Source organism: Otolemur garnettii, unplaced genomic scaffold (assembly GCF_000181295.1).
Source record: "Otolemur garnettii isolate 467f Iridium unplaced genomic scaffold, OtoGar3 scaffold00110, whole genome shotgun sequence".
Lineage (NCBI taxonomy): Eukaryota > Metazoa > Chordata > Mammalia > Primates > Galagidae > Otolemur > Otolemur garnettii.
The window spans coordinates 7,194,094-7,201,274 of NW_003852505.1; the positions used below are offsets into that span (position 1 = coordinate 7,194,094).

The 7,181-nt window shown below is 45.5% G+C and overlaps 1 pseudogene; it reads right to left on the minus strand.

Moving 5' to 3' along the window:
• Positions 1-1,769: 1,769 nt before the first annotated feature.
• LOC100966389 lies at positions 1,770-2,275 on the minus strand (annotated as a pseudogene).
• Between the last annotated feature and the right edge of the window lie 4,906 nt (positions 2,276-7,181).

Sequence of the window (7,181 nt, forward strand, 5' to 3'; positions counted from 1 at the left end):
GGGGATTCGAACCCGCCACCTTAGGTGTACGTGGCTGGCGCCTTAGCCGGTTGAGCTATAGGCGCCGAGCCAAAACTCAACATTTTAAAAAAGATATTATAGATTCCTGAGTTTCAAATTCAACTGAAGCCTCAATGTTCTTGCATAGGGTATCTTTAGGATAAATGTGTGTAAACATTTTGTGATTTCACGTCACACACACACACATATATATATGTACATATATAATATAATAGAGGGTCTTTCTATAAGCTTTCTTGAACTGAAAGTTAATGACTTGTCATTAATAGAAGCAATTAGTAATTAATACAATTAATTCATCAAGAGTTTTCTCAGTAGGCTCAGCACCTATAGCTCAGTGGCTAGGGCACCAGCCACATACACCAGAGCCAGTGGTTTCGAATCCAGCCCAGGCCTGCCAAACAACGACAACTACAACCAAAAAATAACTGGGCGTTGTGGTGGGTGCCTGTAGTCCCAGCTACTTGGGAGGCTGAGGCAAGAGAATTGCTTAAGCCCAAGAGTTTGAGGTTGCTGTGAGCTGTGACGCTACAGCAGTCTATTAAGGGCAACATAGTGAGACTCTGTCTCAAAATAAATAAATAAATAAATAAATAAGTGGGAGAAAGAGCCAGACAGCCGAAAGAAACCCCTCAGGTGACTGGGTACCCATAGTTCAGTGATTAGAGTACTGGCCCTGTTCACCGGGTGAGGCAGGTTTAAACATGGCCAGGGCCTGCTAAACAGAAACCCGTCAGGGAATAAAGTAGGCAATAAGTACACTAACTTCATTTTCCATCATCTCTGCAAATTCTTCCCAGTCCTCCCTATTGGTCAAACCCAGCTGGGAGTCAGAGGCAGTGAAGCTCACTGATGCAGAGAATGTGGGTCAGCCTCCCATATTTATACAGCACAGAGCAGGGTAGAGAGGGGATTTAGAGAAGCAAATCAATAAAGGCCATGAAGCCAGATTCCTATTACTCTTTCCTTATTTTTCATTTCTGCCTAGGTCCTAAAAGGTTTGACTCAACCTATCTTACATTTTATTTTCTGACCAGCTTCTGACCTCACAACCTCATAATCCCTTAACTAGTTTTTTTTTTTTTAAATGTAAAACCAAAGATCATCCTCAGAAACCAATGCTTGTCACTGCTTCTTACTTGTGACTTCTGGCTTCCTTCCTCCCTATCCCTTTGACCAGGATGTATTATTCTACTCTGGATAACCTTGCCCAGTATAGCATGAACTCTTTGAGCAAAATCCCTTATAGCAAGTGCCCCTGCTATATCTGCTTTGACCTTCAGAGTGGCAACTGGATGTCACAGAGTGAGATGGGAAGCACTTATCTGTAGCAGACTAATAACTCAAACCCAGTTCCATTTCTGTTTATTTCCATCCCCCTCTCTTGTCTGGCAACCACACCCATGATTGGGATCACCAAGAACAAAGACTTTGGACTCCAGACAACCAGGTTCAAAGGATACCTCATCGGAGGAGGGACAAAAATGATTACACAGAGTATAATGAACTTGAAGAGCTAGTATTTCTTGCTCATCATGGATGATGAAATTTTAAAAAGAAAAAAAAATAAAGCAGGCTAGTTAATAGTTCTGGCATGCATGGAAAAAAGAAACTCCAATTTCAGAATAGTGGTTACCTCTGGAGAGAGAAGAAAAAGAGATCTAGGATAAGTAAGAGGGATATATTCAACTGGGGCTATATTTTATTTCTTAATAAATGGAATTCTTTTTTTTTCTTACAGTGAAAAGTTATATATTTAGAATTAGCCAGCTAGACTTGGTATAGATGATCCCAATTTTGTTGGCAACATCCAAAGCATCATAATCAGGAGCCAGTCGAACTTATATGCCTTCTTCTCGCCATCAGGCCTGATCAGGGTGTTGACCTTGGCCACATCAATATCATAAAGCTTCTTCACAGCCTGTTTGGCCTGGTGCTTATTGGCTTCGACATCCACAATGAACACAAGTGTGTTGTTGCCTTCTATCTTCTTCATGGCAGACTCAGTGGTCAGGGGGAACTTGATGATGGCATAGTGGTCAAGCTTGTTTCTCCTGGGAGTGCTCTTCTGAGGTTTATATGGGCTGCCTCCAGAGCCTCAGAGTCTCTAGCCACAGGAAGGTGGATAATGTACGGATCTTCTTTTTTTGTGGCTGTGCATGCCTTTTAGCACTGCCTTCTTGGCCTTCAATGCCTTTGCTTTGGCTTCGGCTTTGGGAGGGACAGGAGCTTCCTTCTTCGCTTTCGGCGCCATCTTGTGAAAAGAGCCAATAAATGGAATTCTAAAGCAGGTGTAAGAAGAAAATGCTAAGAGTTTAATAATAGTAGTGGGGTATTCCTTGTGAAATTCTTCATCCTTTTCCATGTATGGGGATTACTATTAAGAGAAGAGGAAGTCCTATATCCCAGATATAACCAAAGAAAGCAGACAGGATGTAAAAAGTAGTGTAATTATTTGTCTGCAGTGTCCAGCAGTCCACCAACTGGACTGTTGCTCCAGTCCAGCCACAGGCTGAGGACTCAAGGGAGTCTGAAGTCATGATGACAACAGCAATGTGGAGCTACATAAAGTTGGCATTTCTAGCCTTGCTCTACGTAGGAGACAGCTCCCTGTAGTAGACAGGAGACAGTCTATAGAGCCAGCCTGCCTAGAGTCAAATCTTACTGGCATTTACTGGCTGAATCACTTCACCCTTCTGTATCTCAGTTTCCTCATGGGTCAATATGATGAGGATGTCAAGCCATGTCAAAGGATTGCTGTGAGGATTATGACTACAGAACGACTATACTATTTTTTTGACGATGCTGTTTTTATTATATTATTCTCCCAGACAAGATGAACTAATAAGAACAATGCTCTACCATAGGGATGTTCAAACTTTTTTCTTTTCTGTTGTACTTTGAAAGAACAATGGTTGTCTTGGGCCACACATTAAACACACAAACACTAAATAAAGCTGATTAGTAAAAAGACAAACAAAAAGGACCCTGTATACTTTTTGTGATATTTGATACCACAGATAAGCAAAAGTATCTTCACAAAATCAGCATGCAGCGCATGGGCCCCAGGTTGGACACCCCTGCTCCAGCACAAGAGAATTAGCAAACTTTTAAAGGGCCAGATAATGAACATTTGACACTTTGCAGGCCATACAGTCCCTGTCCCAACTACTCAAAACTGGTGCTGTAGTAAGAGGGCCGCAATGGACAATGCATAAACAAATGGGCATGCCTGTGTTCCAGTAAAACTTTTTTTTTTTCTGAGACAGATGCTCAAGCCGTCACCCTGGGTAGAGGTAGAGTGCTGTGGCATCATAGCTCACCACAGCAACCTCCAACTCTTGGGCTCAAGCAATCCTCTTGCCTCAGTTTTTCTTTTTCTTTTCTTTTTTTTTTTTTTTGCAGTTTTTGGCCGGGGCTGGGTTTGAACCCACCACCTCCAGTATATGGGGCCAATGCCCTACTCCTTCAAGCCACACGCACCACCTAGTTTTTCTATTTTTAGTAAAGACAGGGTCTCGCTCTTGCTCAGGCTGGTCTCAAACTCTTGAGCTCAAGCTATCCACCTGCCTTGGCCTCCCAAAGTGCTAGGATTACAGATGTGAGCCACTGTGCCCGGCTCAGTAAAATTTGTTGACAAAAATAGGAAACAGGCACATGACGCTATAGTGTGCAATACTTTCTCTAGCATTTCAAATGCTTCAATGTTGAACTTATCTCTTAGAATGGTGGATGGCCTAGACTATTTGGGGTGAGTGGTACACATTGCTAGGCCCTGTTTGGACCCTTACAAAACAGTGTACTGTGCCTGCCTTAAAAAAGGAGGCATTTTCGGGCAGCACCTGTGGCTCAGTGGGTTTGGTACCAGCCCCATATACCTAGGGTGGTGGGTTCAAATCCGACCTCAGCCAAACTGCAACAAAAAACAGCATTGTGGCAGGTGCCTGTAGTCCCAGACACTTGGGAAGCTGAGGCAAGAGAATTGCCTAAGCTCAAGAGCTGGAGGTTGCTGTGAGCTATGACACCACAGCACTCTACCGAGGGTGATAAAGTGAGACTCTGTCTCTAAAAAAAGAAAAAAGGAGGCATTTTCTGTCATGGTGACTCAAGCCTGTAATTCTAGCACTCCGGGAGGCTAAGGAGGGTAGGTCACCTGAGTTCAGGAGTTTGAGACTAGCCTGAGCAAGAGCAAGACCCGCCTCTACTAAAAATAGAAAAGCTAGCCAGGTGTTGTAGTGGGTACCTGAAGTCCCAGCTACTCAGGAGGCTAAGACAAGAGGATCATTTGAGCCCAAGAGTTTGATGTTGCTGTGAGCTATGATGCCTCAGCATTCTACCCAGGGTGACAGAGCGAGACTCTATCACAAAACAAACAAAAAAGGAGGCGTTTTGTTTCCATAACACAAGCTGGAGACCACATCTCCACCACTGCTACCCTTCCTAAGCAGATTCTGTTTGTATCTCTCCAGTCACATTATCCCAGTACTCAGGACTTGCGCCCACTGAAAGGTTCAAAACAGGCTTTCTTCAGTCACACTATTAATGCTTGAGAAAATTCTCAATCCCTGTTCAGGAAACATGAGGAGCCTCTAACTGGGGCACTTAAAACCCGCCTATAACTCAGGATACACACAGCACTCACACAAATTTCATCATATATAATAGTATGAATCAGCCATTAGCTAGGTAGAGGCCAGACCCAGATCATGAGACAGATACACTGTATAGAAAAGGGCCAGTTCAAAAACCACCCTTTCCCAGTGTATCAGAGAACAGCCAAGACTTGTACCTTCATTTCTAGCATATATCTCAGGATATACACCAGCCAGGATGGCATCACGACACATCAGTGCCAAGGACGTGAGACACATACATGCTCACTAAAGCACTTTCCAGATCAGCTCCTGGCCAAGCCATAGTTTATGGCCAGTCCTCAGCTACACATAATGAGATACTTGCTCCTGCTTCCATTGAGGGGGCAAAATTTTCTGAAACAAAGATATGGACACCTCCCCACTCAACAAACCATGACACTGGCTTGACGCAGGCATGAGCACACATCCATGCTTAACCCAGTCCATAGCGTATAACTGCAACAAGATGAGGGACTCCCCAAGGTGAACTCAAGCCACATACAGACCCCAGCTCAAGGGTGGCACCTGTGGCTCAAAGGAGTAGAGTGCCAGCCCGATATGCCATAGGTGGCTGGTTCAAGTCCAGCTCTGGCCAAAAAAAAAAACAAAACTGCAGACCCCAGCTCTGGATCAAACAGGTTTGTCTCAGCTCATTCTCAGGTCTTTATAAGTACGCCTGCCAAGCACAGTCCCCATACTAGGGTTGAGACCAAGATCTCCAGAAGAGGGTCCAACCCACGCCACCTCCACCTCCAGGCAGCACCCTCCCATTAGAACCAAATCCAGGCCCATACTCCCACTGGGCACATCCTGATGGGGCTACAACTCAGACCAAGACCTCATTAATTTCCTCCACACTGAACAGCAGAAGGGAAGTGTCAGAGGTAAGAGTTCGGGTCCGGATTGTTCAGTGGACCTGGTTCAGTTCACCCAGCAGAATTATCAAGTTCAGCTGAGTTAAAGGGACATCGAGAAACTGGGGCCGTGGAAAATCAGGTCGCTGGGACACACTAATATAACAGAATAGAAGCAAAGTTTTTATTTACAGTGAAGAAAAAGAATAAAGGAAAGCAGAGATAAGCATAGGCTTTTCCAGAGTGAATAAAAGGGTCCCTCTCATGAGTGAGACACCACACAAAGGCAGGACACCAGTATAAGTACTTTCATCCTAATTCCTCCTACATTCATCTAGAAATCCCATTGGTTCCCCTTAGGCCTTCAGGCATGTCGTCCTGGTTTTATTGGTTGTGGATTACCTCAGTTGTCACAGAAATCCAATTTTCTATACTCTGTATTAATAATTATTAATGATTATTTTACTAGTGATGGTATGGCATCTGTTAGTCTCATGATGTTTGTGACAACCATAGTGTGCCTTGTTCCATGAGGTATCCTTATCTTTGTTTTATCTTTGATCACTCCCAGGCTAGAGGTCAGGTGTCACAGGTTAGAAGTTACATTTTATAGGAACAGCATGTTAACTAACTCTACTTAACTAGATCACATAGACCAAAATTGCTTGTTTCACTTCAAGGCCCTTTCTAACTTTCTTGTCTAGAAGGCCATAATTTTCTGCCACCTCCCTGTAGCCCTTTTAACCTCCTACCCCCAACAGGAAAAGAGCCCTCCAGTGCCACCCAGGGTGACCATGACCAACTGTCCTGGTTTGCCCAGGGCTGTCCTAATGTTAATTTGGAAAGTCTACCTTCCCAAGGAAATCCCCTAGTCCCAGCACAACCGGGCCAATTGTTTACCCCGAAGCTAGTCCTCATGCCCGAAAGAGCATGTGTGTCACTGGGTCCTGTGGAGAGCGCTCCAGTGCTGCCTACAGGGCGGGCCCTGGCTCGCCTCAGTGTCCAGAAGCCATTATGGTCTTGAGATTGGGAGGCCCCCGCGGCCCTTCTGCGGGAGCTGAGGATTTCTCTCCACAAGGCGCCGATGCAGCCTCCCTCTCTTCTTCTGCCTGCTAAATCATCCTCACTAGCGGCAGGAATTAAGGGCTCTTCACGCCTCTCATGATGGCTAAGTCTGCAGAGACGCCTCTCAGCTGATTCAACACACATTTACTGAGCCCTTAAGAGGTTATTAGAGGTGGCCCTTGCTGCCACTCGCTCAGAGCCGGCCTGTTTTGACAGCAGCTCTTGCCTCCTGCAGGGGCTTTTCCCGCAGCAGTGTGCAGGCCTGTGTCTCCCCTCCTGCAGTTCATGGGAGCTCAGGAATTGCACGTGCAGGTCTCAACTGCTGCCTGTCTTTCCAAATCAACAGGGCCTCCAGCTCAAGAGGTGCCCAGTTTGCCTGAGCCCTGGCTTAGAGCCAGGCAAGCACACTTAGTCCTGGGGACCTGAAGGTGAGTGACAGAGGATTCCCACCCGTGAGAGCCTAAGATCATGAGGGGCAAGATGGGCACACCCTGTTACACTGTGACAGAGAGGCAAGTCCAAGTGCCATGGATGGGACCAGTCAAGGCTTTTTTGAGAGTGATACTGTTGGGTCCGAGAAAGCCTCCCAAATCAACCCCAACCGACA